Source organism: Canis lupus, chromosome 22 (assembly GCF_048164855.1).
Source record: "Canis lupus baileyi chromosome 22, mCanLup2.hap1, whole genome shotgun sequence".
NCBI classification, from domain to species: Eukaryota; Metazoa; Chordata; class Mammalia; order Carnivora; family Canidae; genus Canis; species Canis lupus.
In genome coordinates this window covers 38,982,967-39,004,437 of record NC_132859.1, presented here as the reverse complement: position 1 = coordinate 39,004,437, position 21,471 = coordinate 38,982,967, and the positions used below count along the sequence as shown (strand labels likewise).

The 21,471-nt window shown below is 38.0% G+C and overlaps 1 long non-coding RNA gene across 1 annotated transcript in view; it reads left to right on the top strand.

Moving 5' to 3' along the window:
* LOC140614156 (uncharacterized) overlaps window positions 1–19,244 on the top strand; it is a 42,570-nt gene extending 23,326 nt beyond the window's left edge. The window contains exons 2-3 of the long non-coding RNA XR_012015059.1: window positions 12,920–13,030; window positions 18,880–19,244. This is a non-coding gene — a long non-coding RNA (uncharacterized lncRNA). The remainder of the gene's footprint in view (window positions 1–12,919; window positions 13,031–18,879) is intronic.
* Window positions 19,245–21,471: the final 2,227 nt, after the last annotated feature.

Below are 21,471 nucleotides of genomic sequence, written 5' to 3'. Positions count from 1 at the left end.
TATTTATGCTCACTCAGCTTCAGCTTCCTCATTTGGTGGGGGGGCAATAGTATCTACTTCAAAAGAACTTTAAATACATTAAAATAAGTTAATATACTTAAAGTATGCAGCACTTACCTGGCTGAGTAGTCAAAAAGGTCAGTAAATGCCCATTTCTCTCCTTTTCTGTCATCACCTACACATTCCATGATTGTTATTTTGTTTAGTTTTTTGCGGCTGCAAGTAACCTTATGTCACTCTCCAATTTCCTTTTGCTCTTCCTCTACCCAGCACTTTAAATCCCTGCTCTTTCCTGGGCAGATATGTGTATCAACTCAACTGGGGCATTAGTTAGTCGAGGTATATCTTCCAGTAGCAATCCCTTAATCGAGAAAGAGAGAGAGAGAGAGAGAGAGAGAGAGAGAACTGGCTTGGCTTACATGGTTATGGTAGCCAAGAAATCTAACCATCAACCTGTTCTCTGCAAGCTGGGGAACCAGGAAAGTAGGGTGTATTATCAGGGGCAGGTGAAGATTGCCATCCAAGCTCAAGAAAAGAGGGAAAGAATTCACCTTTTCTCTGGCCTTTGTTCTATTTGGGTCCTTAGGGATTGCTTAGTGATGCCTGCCTACATGGGGGAGGGGGCACTTTTTACTCAGTCTGCTGTTTGAAATGCAAACCTCTTCTAGAAATCCCCTTACAGAAATACTCAGAAACAGTTTACCAGCTATCTGGACATCCTTCAGCCCAGTCAAGCTGACACATACAATTAGCCATCACAAAGGGGATAGGCCAAAGCAAAAAATAAGTGCTCAAATCTGAAGGACTCTACAATCACAGAGATGAAGGAAAAAGAGAATGTAATGTTAGGTGGGTTGAGGAGTAGAAGAAACCAAAGAAACAGAGAGAAGTCCTTGTTTCTGGTTTGGGTGCCAAGGTCACTGGTGGAAAGACAGGTTTCAGTGAAGGGATTTTAGACAGAGTTGTTCAAAGAGGGTTAAACTCATTACCGAAAACCAATAGGACTATTACCTTATTTTTAAGTCAGAATAATCCTGGTGCTGGACTTTTGTCCTTATATGAGTTCATAAATGCAGATAGGCAAGAAAAAATAATTTTAAAATCTCACAATTTTATTTTTTTCAATTTTATTTGCATTTTGACTACCTCTCTTGTCCCCCCAGTCCATGTAGTTTCCCATTGGCTTCCTTAAGGTTCTAACCTCTGTGAGGAGTTGTAATCCCATGGAGATTGCCTCGCGCCAAGGCACTGGAAGTGAGTGGGGATGGTCTACCTGTGAAGATGCATCTTGAATATCAGTCTACACTCGTGAGAGCTGGGATGTCCTTTTCTCATGAACTCAGGGTCCTCTCACATCTGGAGGTCTCATGTGAATGATATGGAATTCTGAGGGAAGCCTGAAATCTCTCCTGCCCTGCCACTCCTCATGCCCCTTCCCTGGGGTCTTATCTTGATCTCTCCTAGGGCTTTGCCCAGAAGACGATACAGAACCTCTTTTTTCTGGGGACCTTAAAGTCCCCATCTCACATCTTGTCCCCTTCTTCATTCTCTCAAGGCAATCTCCCTCTCTTCAGTACTCCTCCTCTGACTCTATCTCTTGGTGTTTGACCAGCAAAGTTTTTGATTGTTTTAGACTTTTGGAAACCAAAGTCTGAAAACCAGTTTTCACTCTCTAAGGGATTTCCAACTTGAGGCATTAGATTTCTCCCTTGAAGCAATTTTCAAAGCACCATTACCTTGAATGGGAGCAGGAGGGCTGGGAAGAGAGCAGTACTGAAGAAAAAACAGATCAGTTAATATCTTAAAACAAAACAAAACTCACCTCACAAGAAAGAAAATAAGCAATAGAATAAAAATAAGAAGTTTCATCTTCTACCGGGGAAAGCCATTGGCCCAAAGAGGAACAGTAAAGGCATAGAAAACAAAAAGCATTTGGAGTAAATAATTGTAAATTTCAATACTAGAGCCTTTGAAGTTAGTAAATTGCATGTCAATCTGTGTGTGTGGAGGGGGTAGTTTGTCTGTCTGTTGGTTTCTTTAAACAAACGTTTGGCCCCAGTCCTTATTTTTATAGTTTGAGGCATGTATCTTACAATCTTTCCAAAGATGTCTGACCAGTGGGCTCACAGAACTGTCAAAAATGAAATAATACAATAAATTGGGGTGAATCAGAGACTTGGCTAAGGTTAAATAAAACGATGCTGCATTTTCTTCAAAAGAAATGAGGACTATTCCTACTGTATTACGAAAATGGAGAAATTTCTGGCAATCAGTGAGATGTCATGTCACCAAATGTGTATTTACTGTTTAAGCATTTGTGTTATATTTTTCACTCTCAAGATTTTCATTTTGGCAATTAAGGCTTAGACATGTGTTAACTTCATTTATATAGTTTGTTGACCCAGAAACCAGTGGATCAAATATTTTATTCCATCTTGTAAACACTTTGGACAATTATAATTCTAGGCCTGCAATTAGTGTTTTCTAACTGGGGAGCTAACACATTTACTTAAATATCTCACTCTGTAGTCTCCTTAGGAGATGAGGTTGAAGTTCAGTCACAGGAGGGTGTGTATTCATACTGGGTGTCACTAGAAATTCACACTGGAAGCCCTGGAAGCTGTTTGCATTTGCACTTGAATCATAGAAAGACTCTGGAGTGGAGCCAAAAGACCAGGTTCCAGTCTTATCTCAGCCTCTAATTAGCAAGCTACAATTGGTCAAATCCCTACACTTCCTTGGCCTCCATTCTTTCCTCTATACAAGGGTAAGTTTGGCTTGGTCAGGGGGCAGGCGCACAAGTAGCAATGTGGGCAGGGCAGGTGACAAATGTAAATCACTGCTTATCATAGCATCACCACTTATTTGCCTCACACTCAACAGAAACAACTGTTGAAATTTCAGGCTCTTTTACAGATCATTAAGCTTTCCCTCAGCATCCTTTCCACTCAGCAGCCATGCTTCTTCTAGTGACTGGTTTTCCTAATGGCAGATTAAGTTGTATTCTTTTGCTATGGACACACTTTGTTCCATATTAAGCCCAGAAATCCTCTTAATGTTCTAGAAAATGGCTTTCATTTTTCTTGAAACGTGTTTTTTGTTTGTTTGGTTGGTTGGTTTTGTTTTTTTCCATTTTTGAAAAAGACTGGGGTGCGAGGATATACTTTTCCTTCTGCTTTATTCTACTATAAGAGAAGCCAGTAGTGTTAATAGGATAGTATCTGTCAATTGACACTCAGCCTCAGGATGGGGAGTAGTAGAGAGTGGTGGGGACTATGGTAAGTGGAGAGTGTGCACTTTACAAACTGGGCAGAGGCACCTGCCCTTTCTGTAGCAGGCACTTGGCCCTAGCACCCGTTGATTACTGGCCTCTGAGAATGAGTCCCGTTCAGTTGTATCTCCTAAACTTTTTTCAAAGCTGCAAATTCAGATTATCTTACATGGAATTTTCCTGAGTTTTAGATGTTGGCAACTAAATTTAAATAGAAGTAAACATTAATAGCAGCAACACTGAATAGTCTTAATGAATCAGGCCAAACAAGAGAAAACTGGATCACATGAACAAAATGTTTTAAGACTTTGGGCCAAATGACCTTGAAGTTCTCTTTTCCCTGGAACTTAATTTTTTATGACACACATTTATGCACCCTTACTATGTTCTGAGCATATACTTTAAGGCACTTTAGATGTCCTAATTGTTTTAATCTTCCCAATGACTTTAAGAAGAGCTATTATTATTTTCATTTTACTTCACTTATTATTATTATTTGATATCAGTTCTTCTACATATGTATATAATATACATATGTAGAAGAACTGATAATTGATATTTTAATTCCATTATACTTAACATAGACTGTTAGATTAGTTTCAGGTGTACAATACTACATTCAACACTTCCATACAACATTCAGTGCCATCATGACAAGCGCAATCCTTTAATCCCCTTCATCGATTGCACCCATTCCCCAACACCCCACCCCCACTTCCCCTCTGGTAACCAGCAGTCTGTTCTCTACAGTCAAAAGTCTGTTTCTTGGTTGGTCTCTTTCTCTCTTTTTCCTCTTTGCTTGTTTGTTTTGTTTCTTAAACTCCACATATGAGCGAAAACATATGGTATTTGTCTTTCTCTGCTTATTTTGCTTAGCATAATATACACTCTAGTTCCATCCATGTGGTTGCAAATGGTAAGATTTCATTCTTTTTATGGCTGAGTAATATTCCATTTTGTGTGTATTCCACATCTTCTATAATTATCCATCCATCTATTGAGGGACACTGGGGCTGCTTCCATAATCTGGCTCTTGTAAGTAATGCTGTAAGAAGCTCAAAGGTGCATATGTCTTTGCATTAGTGTTTTTGTATTTTTGGGGGGAAATACCCAGTAGTGCAATTACTTGTTCATAGGATAGTTCTGTTTTTAATTTTTTGAGTAATCTCCATACTGTTTTCCACAGTAGCTGTATCAGTTTACATTCCTACCAACAGTGCAGAAGTGCTCCTTTTTCTCTACATCCTTGCCAACACTATTTTCTTGTGTTTTTTATTTTAGCCATTCTGACAGGTGTGAGGTGGTATCTCATTGTTGTTTTGATATGCATTTTCCTGATGATAAGTGATGTGGAGCATCTTTTCATGTGTCTGTTGGCCACCTGTATGTTTTCTTTGGAAAGATATCTGTTCATGCCTTCTGCCCAATTTCAAATGGATTATTTGTGTTTGGGTGTTGAGTTGTATGAGTTCTTTATATATTTTAGATACTAACTTTTTATTGGATATGTCATTTGAAATATCTTCTCCCATTCAGTAGGTTGTCTTTTAGTTTTGTTGATTGTTTCCTTTGCTGTGCAGATTTTTATTTTGACGCAGTCCCGATAGTTTACCTTTGCTTCTACTTCCCTTGCCTCAGGAGACCTATCTAGAAAAATGTTGCTACAGCCAATGTCAGATAAATTTCTTCTTGTGTTTTCTTCTAGGGTTTTTATGGCTCCAGGCCTCACATTTAGGTCTTTAATTCATTTTGAGTTTATTTTTGTATGTGATGTAAGAAAGCAATCCAGTTTCTTTTTTTCATGTTTCAGTTTCTTTTTTTCTTTATTTTTCTTTTTCATGTAGCTGTCCAATTTTCCCAATACCCTTTGTTGAAGAAATTGTCTTTTTTTCCACTGCATATTCTTGCCTCTTTTGTCAAAGATTAATTGATCATATAATCATAGGTTTGCTTCTGGGTTTTCTGTTGCGTTCTATTGATCTATGTGTCTACTTTTGTGCCAGTACCATACTGTTTTGAACACTACAGTTTTGTGGTATAACTTGAAATCTGGGATTGTGATACCTCCAGATTTGTTTTTCTTTTTAAGATTATTTTGGCCATTCAAAGTCCTTTGTGGTTCTATATAAATATAAGATTATTTTTTCTGGTTCTGTGGGAAATGCTGTTGGCATTTGGATATGGACATATTAAGTCTGTAGATTGCTTTGGGTAATATGACATTTTAACAATATTTCTTCTTCCAATCCATAAGCATGAGATATCTTTCTGTTTGTATTGTCTTTAATTTCTTTCATCAGTGTTTTAGAGTTTTCAGATTATAGGTCTTTCATTGCCTTTGTTAAGTTTATTCCTAAGTATTTTATTATTTTTGGTGCAATTGTAAATAGGATTGCTTTTTAAATTTCTTTTTCTGTTGCTTCATTGTTAGTGTATAGAAATACAATGGATTTCTGTACATTGATTTTGTATTCTGTGACCTTACTAAAGTCTTTATCAGTTTGAGTAATTTTTTGGTGGAGTCTTTAAGGTTTTCTATATATAGTATCATGTCACCTGTAAATAGCAAAAATTTTACTTCTCTCTTACTGATTTGAATACATGTCATTTCTTTTTCTTGTCGGATTGCTGTGTCTAAGACTTCCAGTACTATGTTGAATAAGAGTGGTGAAAGAAGACATCCTTGTCCTATTCCTGATCTTCAGGAAAAGGCTGTGTGTTTTTCCATATATTTCTTTTATTACATTGAGATATGTTCCTTCTAAACCTACATTGTTGAGGGTTTTTATCATGCATGGATGTTAAACTTTGTCAAGTGCTTTTTCTGCATCTATTGAAAGGATTATACAATTTTCTCGTTCATGTAACATATTGCATTGATTTGCAAATATTGAATGACTCTTGCACCCTGAGAACAAATCCCACTTGATCATGGTGAATGATTTTAAAAATATAATGTTGGATTCAGTTTACTATACTGATTTTTTTTGAGGATTTTTGCATCTATGTTCATCAGAGTTATTGGCCTGTAGTTCTCTTATTTTGCGGTATTTTTATCTGGTTTTGGTATCAGAGTATTGTCAGCCTCATAGAATGAATTTGGAAGGTTTCCTTCCTCTTCTATTTTTTTTGGTGGGGGGGAATATTTTGAGAATAGATATGAACTCTTTAAATGTTTGGTAAAATTCACCTGTGAAGCCATCCGGTCCTGGACTTTTGGGAGTTTTTTGATTACTGATTTAATTTCATTACTGGTAATCAGTCTGTTCAAATTTTCTATTTCTTCTTGGTTCAATTTCAGGTAGTTATATGCTTCTAGGAGTTTATCTATTTTTTCTAGATTGTCCAATTTGTTGGCATGTAATTTTTCATAATATTGTCTTATAATCCTTTATATTTCTGGGTGTTGGTTGTTATTTCTCCTCTTTCATTTCTGATTTTGTTTATTTGAATCCTCTCTTTCTCTTTTTTTGATGAATCTTTCTAAAAGCTTATCAATTTTGTTTGCCTTTTAAAGAACCAGCACCTGAAAGGGGAACCCTCTTGCACTGTTGATGGGAATGTGAACTGGTAGAACCACTCTGGAAAACTGTGTGGAGGTTCCTCAAAGAGTTAAAAATAGACCTGCCCTACGACCCAGCAATTGCACTGCTGGGGATTTACCCCAAAGATACAGATGCAGTGAAACGGCAGGACACCTGCACCCCAATATTTATAGCAGCAATGTCCACAATAGCCAAACTGTGGAAGGAGCCTCGGTGTCCATCGAAAGATGAATGGATAAAGAAGATGTGGTCTATGTATACAATGGAATATTACTCGGCCATTAGAAGCGACAAATACCCATAATTTGCTTCAACGTGGATGGAACTGGAGGGTAGTATGCTGAGTGAAGTAAGTCAATCGGAGAAGGACAAACATTATATGGTCTCATTCATTTGGGGAATATAAAAAATAGTGAAAGGGAATAAAGGGGAAAGGAGAGAAAATGAGTGGGAAATATCAGTGAGGATGACAGAACATGAGAGACTCCTAACTCTGGGAGACAAACAGGGGTAGTGGATGGTGGAGGTGGATGGGGAGTTGTGGTGACTGGGTGGTGGGCACTGAGGGGGGCACTTGATGGGATGAGCACTGGGTGATATGCTATATGTTGGCAAATTGAACTCCAATAAAAATAATAATTAAAAAAAATAAAAATAATAAAAAATAAATAAAGAACCAGCTCCTGGTCTCATTGATTTACTGAATTATTTTTGAGTAGCTATTTCATTTATTTCTGCTCTAATTTCTACTATTTCCTTCCTTCTATTGGTTTGGGGTTTCATTCGTACTTTTTCTAGCTCCTTTAGGTGTAAGGTTAGGTTTTTTATTCAAGATTTTTCTTGCTTCTTAAGGTAGGCCTGTATTACTATAAACCTCTCTTAGAACAACTTTTGCTACATCCCAGAGGTTTTGGACTGTTATGGTTTCATTTTCATTTGTCTTTATGTATTTTTTTTTTTCTTTGATTCCTTGTTTGACCCAGTCACTGTTTAGTAGAATGTTATTTGACCTCCATGTATTTGTGGTCCTTCCAGATGTTTTCTTGTGGCTGATTTCTAGTTTCATAGTGTTATGGTCAGAAAAGATGCATGGACTTGACTTTGATCTTTTTTTATTATGTTGAGATATGTTTTGTGGCCTAATATGTGATTTATTCTGAAGGCTGTTCCACGTGCACTTGAAAAGAATATGTATTCTAATGTTTTAGGATGAAGTATTCTGAATATATCTGTTAAATTCATAAGGTCTAATGTGTCATTGAAAGCCACTATTTCCTTGTTGAGTTCCTGTCTAGATGATCTATCCATTGATGTAAGTGGGGTGATAACATCCCCTATTATTATCGTATTACTATTGATTACTCCTTTTATGTTTATTATTAACTAACTGCTTTAAGTGTTTGGGTGCTCCCATATTGGGTGTATAAATATTTACAATTGTTACATATTCTTGTCAGATTGTTCCCTTAATGATTACATAGTGTCTTTCTTTATCTCTTGTTACCGTCTTTGTTTTAAAGGCTATTTTGTCCAATATAAGTATTGCTACTCAGCTTCCTTTTCACTTCCATTTACATGATAAACGTATTCCCAATCCTTTGCTTTCAATTTGCAGGCATCTTTAGCTCTGAAATGAGTCTCTCAGGGGCAGCATATATATTGGTCTTATTTTCTTTATCCAGTCTGTCACCCTATGTCTTTTGATTGGAGCATTTAGTCCATTTAGATTCAAAGCAATTAGTAATAGATATGTATTTATTTCCTTTATTTGTTTGTTTTATGGCTGTTTTTGTAGTTTTTCTCTCTTCTCTTCCTCTCTTCTCTTATGATTAGTTGACTTTCTTTAGTGATATAATTGGATTCCTTTCTTTTTATTTTGTGCATATCTACTACTGGTTTTTGATTTGTGATTACATTAGGTTTGTATATAACATCTGGATATAGTAGTCTATATTAAATTGATGGTTGCTTAAGTTTAAACCCATTTTTTACTCCTCTCCTCTCTACGTTTCAGGTATATAGAGTCAAATTTTACATCCTTTTATTTTGTGAGTTCCTTGACTGATGTCTATAGATATACTTGTCTTTACTGCTTTAGGGCTTCTACTTTCCTTACTCCTGCTTATGTTCCTTCCTTTCCACTCAGAATCCCTTTTAGCATTTCTTGTAAGGCTGATCTAGTGATGATGAGTTCCTTTAACTTTTGTTTGTCTGGGAAACTCTTTATTTCTCCTATTCTGGTTGGTTGCCTTGCTGGATAGAGTATTCTTGGCTGCAGATTTTTTACTTTTCAACACTTTGAATATATGCCACTCTCTTCTGGCCTGCTAAGTTTCTGCTAAAAAAGATCAGCTTATAGCCCAGTGGAGTTTCCTTTGTGGGTAACCGCTTTCTTTTCTCTTCATGCTTTTAAAATTCTCTCTTTATGACTACTTTTTGTTATTTTAATTGCTGTGTATCTTGGTATGGACCTACTTGGGTTGATTTTGTTGGAGAATCCCCATGCCTCCTGAATCTGGATTTATGTTTCCTTCCCCAGTTTCAGGAAGTTTTCAGCTATTATTTCTTCAAATAAATGCTCCTCTCCTTTTCTTTCTCTTTTCCTCTTAGGTTCCCTATAATGTGAATGATATTCTGCTTGATGGTGTCACTAATATCACTAAGTCTCATTTGCATATTTTTTTTCTCTCACCTGCTCAGTTTGGTTACTTTCCATTACTTTGCTGATTCATTCTTCTGCTTCCTCTATCTAGTCTACTATTTATTCCATCTAGTGTGTGTTTTTTTTTTTTAATTTCATTTTTTGTGTTCTTCATCTCTGATTGGTTCTTAGCTCTTTGTTAAGGGTCTCACTGATGTCTTCCATTCTTTTCTCAAGTCCAGTGAGTGTCTTTATGATCATTACTTTAAACTTTCTCTCAGGTGCATTACTTATCTCCATTTCACTTAGATCTTGCTGTGGTTTTGTCCTGTTTTTCATTTGGAACGTATTCCTCTGTGTCTTCATTTGGTCTAACTCACTGTGTCTATTTATGCTTATTAGGAAAGACAACTACATCTCCTGCACCTGAAAGTAATGGTCTTTGAATAAGAGGTCCTGTAGTGTCCTGCAGTGCAGTGTTCCCCATGTATCAGAACCTGGTGCCTCAGGGGTGTCTCCTTTGCTTGATATGTGCACCCTGCTGTTGTGGCTGAGCTGATTTTTTCTTCAGTCCTGTCATCTGCAAAAGATTTTTTTTTTTTTTTTTTTTTGCCTGTTGTGAACAGTGCTTGATTCCTATGTTCTCAGTGGGTCAGTTTGTGGACATTTGGGCTTGAGTTGATTCAGACCAGGCATTTGCCCAAGATGCTGTATCACAGAACTGCAGTGAACTTCCATTTGTTGTCACCTAGATAGTTTTCCTTGCTGAGTGAGGCCTCCCCTAGTCTACTGCTGAGTCCTGTGACTGGTAGTGTGATTATCTTTCCCCCTCTCTGGGACAGGAGTTACTTTGGAGTGGTGCTGGCCACTGTGGGGGCTGTATGCACAATACCAGGCCTATAGCATCACCCTGTATAGCTCTGGCCAAGATCCTATTGGAAGGGTCAGGTCCTAGAAAGACCAACAAGGCTAGTGGAGCTGTGGAGCTAGCAAGATTTGTGAACTGTTATTCCTGGCTCCTTTGCAGGAGGGCCCCTGGTAGTGCTGGGACTGAGGTGCCATCTCAAGGGCTGGGTCCAGGGAACACAGCACAGGGCATGATGCAGTGGGATAGTGGTGCTTGTAAGCTTTGAGTGCATTGGTTCCTCTGTGGGAGGGGCCTTGCAACACCTGGACTGATGTCCAAAGGGATGGATTGACAGAACCACAGAACTACAGGGGGGTTGCAGGGTAGAAGTGCTAGAGATATAGATAGTGATTCCTATAGGTGGCTGTGTGTGTATGTGTACATTGGGAGAGGGGGGAGGGAAACGGTGCCTACCAGTTCCTTTATTCCTAGAGGAGTTCCCCAGTGATTTCTGTCCTTCCAGGACACTGAGATTAGTAAATAGCCCTCTTTCTCTCATATGCCCCCAGGCACTTTTCAAAGTGCTGTTTCTATGCTATATCTCTGTGGACTATTTATTATGCTATCCCTTTAAGAGCAAAGACTCACTTTCCTCTCCCCTTCTCAGCTCTCTCAGAGCTGAACCCACTGAATTTTTTAAATTCTGAGTTTTAAGTGCTGCTGATTGTAAGAACTCATGAAATTTGGCCCCTTTGGTTTTCAAAGCCAAATGTTATGGAGATTCATTTTCCCTCAGCAGGATCCCTGGTGTGGAAGTCTGTTTCTCTCTCCTTTATATGCCCATAGCATGCATCCCTCCCTCTGGTGGGCAGTCCTGTAATTATGACCACATCTTTGCCCCTCCTGCCCTCTTCAATGTGGCTACTTCTCTACATTTAGTTGTGGAATGTATCCTGCCCATCTTTGGGTCATTCCCTGGATTATTTACACTGCTGAGAGTGATATCTAGTTATATCCATGGGAAGAGGTGACCCTTGGGTCCTCCTACTCCACTATGTTCCCCGGAAGTCCTTACTTCATTTACAATCATCTTTCATTGAGCATTTGCCCAATGTTACAGAGCAAATAAGTGGTAAAGCTAGAATTCCAACACAGGCCCTCTGACACCATAGCCCAGAAATCTCTCTTTTTATTCATGTAAAATTATATTTCCTGTTGTTTTTTTTTAATGTCTCTTTAACAAACATTAGTTTATAAGATTTGTTGTTGACAATAAGCATATTTATTTGAATTTGTATGAAGTTAGGAGTTGAGACTATTTTTATTTTGTACATAGGGGAAAGATGGGCTTATTAGGTGACCAAATATTAATGTGTATCAGATCAACGCATTGCCTACATTAATAAGATAGAAGAGAATGAGACGCTAGTTAGGATCAATTTCTTCCAATCAAATCTAATATGTAAATAAGCGGTTGCCCTTTGATTGGCTACTGATGATCCTCAGAGGAAATGATTAATGTTTTGCTTTTCTAGCTGCCTCCATACCCAGAGAACGTTAATACAGATGGAAATTTGGCCATATATTTAAGCAACCTGTCACAGCAAAGAGATTTCCAGAGCTTTCTGGTTAAAGAGGTTTTTGAATGTATGTATGAGCAATATATGGGCTGACTTTTTATTTCAGCAAATATAAAGATGTATTATCCCTTGAGGTTTGTTATTAACCTCAGTTTCACCTCTGTTAATATTTACTCCGCAGGTCAATAAATCTTGATATTCACTTCAACAGAAGCCAATATCTTCAGATTATGAGTTATTAATCTTAGCCAAACTGAAAAATTGTGTGAATATTTTTCTTTTACTAGAGAAAATGAGGGCTTTTTTGGTCTCCTTTTTCTTCAGGCTTTCTTAAGGAGGAAAGTAGGTTTTTATCTGAACTTCCAAACTGCCTTTTGAGATTTGGTGTTGGAGCTGATGGTATGAACTGGTTATAAGACAAAAATCAACTCAGTAGAATGTAAAGATCTTATTGGCTTTATTCAGCAATTCATGAACTGGACAGCATCGCATCTAATAGACAGAAAGGAAATCCAAGGAGATATACAAAATGGAAGGCTTTTACAGGTGGAATGGGGATGAGACATAATGGATCATTTGTGGCAAACACACCTTCCTTTCAGAAGCTAGGGCAGGTGTTGGTGCAGCTAGGGCAGCTGCCAGGCAGCTTACCTCGCTATTGCTGACCAGATAGTTTCAGATTGACTGGTGGATGGTTGCATTCCTGGGAGAGACTGAACTGCAATTAGGTTAGATATTAAGTCTTGGTTTGCTGATATGCTGATATGGGTCTTAGCACAAGTGCCTCCAAAATAGGCTATATTAAATATATATGTATTTAAACAAGTCCTAATGCAAATTTTAGAAATTCTCTATCCTATTGAAAGGATTCCAGAGAGGTAGGCATCAAACAAATCGTATTTTAAATGCACCTGTGAAATATTCTGATTTTAAGGGGAACTAAGAAAGGATTGTAGCCAAATTACCACTGCCCATCTTTGTGTTATTTGCTGACATTGTTTGATGTGAGTTATGACAAATGGGGTGCAATTCTAGGTCCTGGCAGCAGAATGCTTTATAGAAGAGAAGAACAGCTGCAACTGGCCCATCTCAGGATTAAAAAAAAAACACACACACACACAAAACAGCAAATGTGAAAAGACACAGGTGAGTGCATTTGCTTTCCAACAACATAAATGGGATTGACATGTGCAATGGAAGCAATTAGTTTGCTGTTTCAAAGAAATGTTTCTAGTCCTGTAATCTGTAGAATCATGCCTACAATCATAAAGAGATTCAAGATAAAAGGACATGAAAAAATAATGGAAGAAGTTAAGAGGTCAACTTACCTGATGGCTGGTGGGTGCTACTCAGAGATGGAAAGATAGAGGATTTGGAAATAACTGTATAGAAGAGAGAAAGTGTGCTTCCAAATGTTGATAAAAGGAACTTAAAAAATTATTTCATAGTATGTTTAGTAGAGCAGAGGAAGGTAGGGGACCAGGAAGAAATTGGAAGGGAGTTGCTAAATGTGGTTGGACTCTGATCAGACAGTCAAAGCTTCCAGAACTCTGTTTCTCAAAGTGTGGTCCCAGAACCAGCCACATCAGCAACACCCAGGAACTGATTAGAAATGCAAATTATCAACCCCATCCCAGAGCTATTGGATCAAAGCTTTGGAGATAGGATCCAGCAGTTTATAGTTTAAGGAACTCTCGAGGTGATTGTGAAACATCTCAAGTTTGGGAACCATTGTGCTAGCGCACAGAGTTTTCAATCTGTATCTATACATTGCAATTCTTTGGAGAGTTTCAAAAATAAGATATGCCTGGATTTTACCTCTGGGGGTTCTGATTTAATTGCTCTGGGGTATGGCCTGGACATCAGGGTGTTTTGCAGCTTCCTAGATGATTTTAATGGGTAACCAGGCTTGAGAATTACTCTAGGGCGGTTCTCATCCTAAATTACTTTTTCAAATCTAATTCTCTCCTTTCATATAAAATATAATGGTTCCTTTACTAACCTGAAATAAAATTTATATGAATATTATTACTCATGCACATATTTTTAACTGAAATATAAAGTAGAAAGTACAGAAAAGTAATTTATGATAATATGCATTTCAAACATTTTAATTTGTGGGTCTGACCACACTTACAGTGAAGCAGACAGATTCAGTGAGTTATTATCAATATGATAGTTGCAAATGCAGATTGATCCCTGTATGTTGAATTGGTAACTCAAACACCGCGGATGACATTACCGTGAGTGACATAATTTTCTGAAAAGAACAGATCTTGTTAAAATTTCTAACAAAATAATGAACAATTTTCTGTTTTGCTGAGCCCTGGTTCAAAGTGTGTAATTTAAGGGGCAGTGACTTATTGTAGTGGATGCCATGACTCCCTATGAAGACTCCCCTTCCAGGATTGAAGCACTTACTTCTCCAGCTACTGGGAGTGCTGATTGCTGGTGGCCCTCAGCTGATAGGTCTCTTTGGAGCTTGCCCTCCACTGAAGAAAACTGCCTTGCCCACTATCTCCCCAACACTACTCCTCTTTCTTAGAGACAGACTTCATTCAATGGCTGGTCAATGCTGGGTTATGAATGAGGCAGTTCTGCCTGAATTCAGGACAACTCTAAAGGGCCATCTCAGTTCTGGATCTCTGTTGGATTGGCTGAGACCTTTGCTATAACTGTATTTTGGTTTAACTTCTCTCTCTGCCCAGCCCTGCTCCCCTCTGCCTCCCAGGGTTGATGATTCTGAGAACACTTTCTAATAAAGCTCCGGCCAAAGGTGTTCATCTCAGAGCCGACTGCCCATGCAGCCAACCAGTACTATTGTCTTCGTGAAAACCTGAGTCCTTTTCTAGTCAGCTAGGTTACAATTACCTAAAAAGATTCTTGTTAAGTATTTTATTTCATCCAGAAAGGAGCTTCATTGAGATAGATGGTGACAAAGCCAGAATTGCAATTGTTGTAGTGACTTCTGGGAGCATGAAGCAAGCTGGTAGAGGAGAAAGCAAAAGTTCAGGTAGCAAGTCCCAGAAAAGGGACTGATGCTGGAGCTGCACCTGCTCAGAACAAATCCTTCGAAATTGATCTGGTAGAGAGTCCACTAAATTCAGAGGCAGGGCAGCCTCAAGCAGAAATGTAAATTAGGCAACATTTGTTTTACTTTTCCTCAGTGCCTTTTTCTCTCCATGGAGTATATAGCTACTCTCTGGAAAAGATCTGATAAGCTATTTACCCCTTAGTGTGAATCTAAGTCAACAGTTTTGTTTTCTCTCTTCCAGAGATATTTGCATTTTAAGTATTTTTATGGAATAAAAATTGTGGTCCTTTTGTTAAAAAGAATTTCAAGGAACTATCCTTCAGTAGAGAGATTGGGGATAGGGAAGAATGACTCTTTCCTCTTCCCACCCACTCAAAATCAGTTCTAAATGGGGAGTTTTTTAGGGTCACAGAAGGGTAAGAGTGGAGTACCTCAGTAAGAAGGTCTATGAGCTCTCTGGGGATGGGTCACCCATGAATTGTATTTCCCATCCACTTGGAATTTGAATAGAGTTACAAAGCAAAGCTTCCTAGTTATGGTTTTAAAGACAGAGTAAATTTGGGAAACTTCCATAGTCTGGATGCATTCTTAGAATAATGGGTTTGGTTTTTGAAAAAGTACTGTAAAAATGTGAGAAAACATCTGTACATTTTATTTATTTGTAAAGTCTTTACCAGTTGTTATACAGTCTTGGCCTAGGAATTTTATGTCTCTGGACTTCAATTCCTTTTCCATGACACAGATGATTATTTAGATTGCTCTCAGAGTGAGATTCCTTCTCACCCTCTTCTTCAATCATCTTAATGAAATAGAAGGAGAAATGAAGAAAACTGAAAATGATGCGAACAACTTTAAGAAATCTCTGTAATCCTCTTTAGCAGCCCTGGCATTCATTCGTTCATTCTACAAACACTGACTGTCCATACTGTGCCAGGTCTTGCTTAGCCTAGGTTCAGAAGAAGAACAAATAAAGAGGTGCAAGCTTATGTCCTTGAGCACTTCCGTTGTAGCAACATCCTCCTTGATCTGCTGACCCTCAGGGCAAAACTTTTTTTACTGCTCACATTAGTTGTATCCTTGGCCATGAATTAACCATGACTTTGGGTCTTAAGTGCAGTGTGTGTGAAAGCCCTCTACTGTTGACCGGGTGTTGTTTGCATAATGTATTGACCGTGCATGTTTAAACAACACCTAGGTGGATCATTAATACCTGGTACAGTTACTGAAATGAAACTCCTAAGAATGTCTTCCCTTTGTAATCTGAATTCTTGCCAATTTTTGAGCCTTTCCTAAAAGCAAATGGCAAGTGTTCTTTTTACTTCTCTCTGAGTTCTTTTAACCATCCAACTAGTTAGAAGTAATTCAGCTGGGCTTTCTGAGACATGAATGTAATATTTTCTAATGAAATGTTGTAAAATCTGAGGAAAATACCATCAATAGGATATCATAATTTGCTGAGACAGAATGTTCTTTATCAATAAAACAATTTGACATGGTTATTATGAAATGTAATAGTTCTATGATAAGTGCAAGGTGATAACAGTGAGTGGGCATACCTTGCAGTTATACACAGCAAAATTTCCTTGCTGGGATCATAGAGAATGTCAGCTCTTTGGACCTTAGCTTCCTCATTTACAAAATGCTTTTACTTGGATTTAAAACAAAATAAAACAGAAACTGGGACTCGATTTCTCTTGTTGCTCTGTATAGAGCAACTGGTACTTCCTGGGAGAGTGGATCTGGATTAGCAGTTTTCTCTAGAGACCAGAACAAAGATCAGCAAAGTATGGCCCTTAAGTCAAATCTGGTTTGCCACCTCTTTTTATAAAGATCGTTGAAACACAGCCATACCCATCTGGTAACATACTGCCTATGGCTGCTTTCATAGAGCTGAGTAGTTGTAACAGAGACTGAATGTTGAAAATATTTACTATCCAGACCTTTCAGGAAAAGTTTGCTGCCACAGGTATAAAGTAGGAATCTCTGAAGTGGAAGTATAGGCATCCTAAGGGGACAGGAGGAAAATACTAAGCCAGAACTTCAATGAGTATTTATTATTTTTAGCTCAACCTTTCTAATTTCTATTTTTGTTATGTGTCTTATAATGTACTTCTTATTTAAGCACAAGAAATATGTAATGATTTATATCAATAAATATATATACAGAAGCATATTCATAATGATTTGGAGGTCAATAGCCAAGAGACATGAATGTTACAGATGAAATACATGAATATAATCTACTAAGTGATAGCAAATATACATGTGACTTCAATCAGGGCCAGGCTACATACAACACTTTCTGTCCACACTAAGAATCAAGAACTTTAGGAAAAAAATCTGTGCTTTGATAATTTGGAAATGAACATCTTCCACTTATATTTCAGAATAGTACTTCTTGAATTCTGTGAAGGATCAGTTTGTTTTTTTTGTTGTTGTTGTTAATCTCCAAACCACCATAAAGCCATGTTTTTGTAAATACAATAAAAATGAATTACCAGAAAAGTGAAATAAAAATTTAAAAATACAATCTCTATTTTTTATTATTAGTTTTAATAAACATGTAATTATTGTGTCAAATTGTATAAAAGTCTCTAAATGTTTATTCTCAATGATCTCTTTGTAGACTAGCGACAAAAATGTTTGCACACCATGATTAGTTCACCACCACATTTAGAGCAGCAGTGGTATACAGGACTCAAGGATTTCTAATAATAGGCTGGCATTTGGGATTGCTTCTACGTCATCACTTTTAGGGTGGTAGCATCACTTAAATGGGTGTTTATGTCAGCCATATATTAGCATATAAATATTTTTTAATGAAAAGAAAAGTCCTGAAGTCCAGAGTATCAATTCAATTCAAATCATATTCTTAGCCTACTTACAAGGCAGTGTGATGGCCTTATAAAGAATAGAAGGATGAGGGAGAACTTTCTTTGCCTTATGGGCCTGAAAGTCAAATAGGACAGTGTTTTTCAAACATATTTTGACAGAAATCCAATATTAGAAATATTATTTATATCACAAACCAATACATGGATATAAGACAAAATTTCACTAAATAAATGTTTACCCCTATTATGTATAATTTATTTGATATTTTCTATCTTATTCTATTTCTATTTTATTTCTATTGTATTCTATTTCTAATCTACTTCTCTTCCATATTTTAAAAATTATGATCATGAAACACTATTGATATCATGACTCACTAATGGTGTGCTACCCAGAGTTCAAAAACCCTGAAGTAGGGGGAGGTGACAAATATAAAGATACCTCTCTTTCAAGGAAGAATGTGCCATAAACAGAGATTTAAACTGAAATCCCACAAAATAGCAAAGGAACTATTAAGCTACTTAAAACTTAAGGAGAAGCAGAGCTTAACTGATGGGAGAGTCAGCAGACCTAGGGATATAAGATCACATTCATGGTTGGGACTCAGCAAAAATACATGGCATGATTGTGTTTTTGTTCTCAAAACCAAGAAGGTCTGCAGGGTGAAATATTTCACCCTAGGTGAAATGGTTGGCTTGATGAGAGACCTTCGCTTAAAATTCTTTGGCCAGCAAATACGCGTTGAGGGTCTGCTGTGTGTCTGTCACTGCTGCAGGCTTGGGTATACAGCCATGAGCAAGGTAGATCCTTGTCCACATGGAGCTGGCATTCTAAGATGTGAAGTTACTGAACACCGTGTGCAAAAAAAAAAAAAGAAAGAAAGAAAGAAAGAAAAAAGGAAGGAAAAGAAAAGAAGGGAAAAGGAAAGGAAAAAAGCAAAATAGAATAAATAAGAATCTAGAGTGTCAAGGTAGGGGGTTGAAATATTAAATAGGGGAAGGTCAGCCTCACTGAGGAGGTAAGATTAGAACAAAGATTTAAAGGTGGTGAGGTAGTGAGCCAAGAGGATGAGGAAAGGGCATTTTAGGCAAGGCATATTCAGGCAGAAATGCTTTGCCTTTCCCAGGAGGAGCAAGCAGGCCCTGTGTGGCTCAGACAAGTGAGAAGAGAGAGTGTGCTAGGAGGTGTGGTCCTCAGAATGCTGGAGATGACTGTGAAGATTTGACGGTTACTATCAGGCATATGGGAAGCCACTGGAAGCTTCTGAATAAAGGAAGATGATCTGAGTCATGTTTTAAAAGTGTCAGCTGGGATCCCTGGGTGGCGCAGCGGTTTGGCGCCTGCCTTTGGCCCAGGACACGATCCTGGAGACCCGGGATCGAATCCCACGTCGGGCTCCCAGTGCATGGAGCCTGCTTCTCCCTCTGCCTATGTCTCTGCCTCTCTCTCTCTCTGTGACTATCATAAATAAATAAAAAAAAATAAAAAATAAAAAAAAATAAAAGTGTCAGCTGGCTCTTTTGCTGAGAGTAGACTGTAGGGAACACAGGTGTGTGTGTGGGGGGGATATTGCAGTAGCCCAGGAGAAAGAAGTTGGTGGTTGGTGCTATGACAGGAATGGTGGATACGGTGAGAAGTCATTAGATTTTGAATATTTCCTAAAGATGGAACCCAAAGAGTTTTCTGGAAGATTGGATGTGGGGAGGAGAAAATGAGAAAAGTCCCTAGTTGTCCTGCAGAAGGTTTGGAAAATTGGAAGGATGGAGTTGTCCTCAATGGAGAGGGGATGTGCACAGTGTAAATGTTTTAAGGATTCAGTTTTGGATGTTTTGAGATTGAAGAATCTATTGGACGTCCAAGTGGAGACAGTTATATATATGAATTTGGAGTTCAGTTTGGGCTGGGTGTCTAAGCTAGAAATATAAATCTGGGATTTACATTTTCACATTCTTTTTCTCACATTCGTCATGATCACTACTCACATTGTTATTCTACTTAATATTAGAAGTGGAGAGAAGTAGAGGTGGAATCTTATTTTCTTTAACCCCAGCTTCTTAAAACTGGCAGTTTGATGTGAGAGGTAACAGCTGTTTTGACAAGAGATGCCTTTCTATATAAGAACTGTCTTGATATTGGATCATGGAAAGGGAAATGAGAATTATTGCATGGCCACACTTTGTGTGACAGATGCATCACTGAAAGCATCTGATAATTCAAAATTTATGTCACTCAGACATCCTGGTCAAGAATAACAGGGATTTTGGTTTACCAGCTATAGTGGTGTCTCTGTGTGGCAATAGGGTATATACAGTTTACAACTCTCACATTGTCCCCCTCTGTACAAGAAGAAAGTCTCCTGTGTATCTCCTTTACTCACACACCACTGTTACATCCTCAGCACTTCTGACCCCAACTGGGTGGGTTCTCCCCACACTGAACAATTGGCAACACCAGCCCATGTCCTACAAGTCAATCTTGTTCTGACACTAAGTGGAGTTAGTGCAGACCCCAAAGATTAAGTGCTCCGTCCTGCAAGATTGCCTCCCACCCCCTCCCTCAGATGCTAGTTGTGTGTCCTAGCTTGTCACCTGTGCTTCTGACCCACTGGCTATAAATCAAGCGTTCCTGAAACTCCTTCTTCAGGTTCTATTGTTTGCTAGAATGGGTCACAGAATTCAAAGAAGTACATGCTTACTTTTGTTTACTGGCTTATTATATAATAAAAGAAATGATGAAGGATACAAATGAACAATCATGGGAAAAGATACATATGGTAGTAAGGTCTGGAAAGATCCCGAGCATAGGAGTATCTGTCCCTATCTGTGGAGTTGGGGTGTACCAGCCTCTTGGTATAGGGATGTGTTCAATCAATGTAGAAACTCTCCCAAGCACATGCTTTTGGAGTTTTTATGGAGGCTTCATCAGGTAGGCATGATTGATCATTAACTCAATCTCCAGACCCTCTTCCCAGCTGTACCAGAGACCGAAAGTCCTAAGCTTCTAATTATGCTCGGCCTTTCCAGTGACCAGCCACCATCCAGGAGCCTGCCAAGAGTTGCCTCCTTAGAACAAGACTTTGCTTTCACCCAGGAAATGATAATGAATTTAGGAGCTCTGTGTCAGGAATTGGGGTTAGAGACCAAAGATTAGAACATCAACAAAAAACTCCTATTGCTCTTATCTCTTAGGAAATGACAAAGATGTTAGGAGCTCTGTGCCAGGAACCAGGGGCAGAGACCAATGTACATGTTTTCTATTATTTCATGCCATCTTTTGAAATATCACATTTCCTTGTATTTTATATGAAGAAATTAGCACTTTAAAAATTCACAAAGATATTAAGATTTTAATAGTATTTTTAAAATCAAAACTTACATAAAATGCACTTGTTTCATTCTTCTTGAATGAAGATTTAGCCCAACTTGTGGAGCAGATAATGTTTGCTGTCCCCTAATCTCTATTCTCCTTCTTTCTCTCTAAGTACTAGAAACTCTTTTCTTTTTAGCTTGGCATTTGATTTCCAAAATAAAGATAATATTTCCCAGTCTGCCTTGCAGTTAGAAATGGCAATATCATAAAAAGTTTTGGCCAATGGAATATGAATAGAAATGATGTATACAATTTTTATATTAGGTCTATCTTTCTCTCTTCCTCCACCCTGTTGTTTGGATTATGGCCATGGAAATCAGCTATTTTGATCCATTGGGAAAAGGGAAAT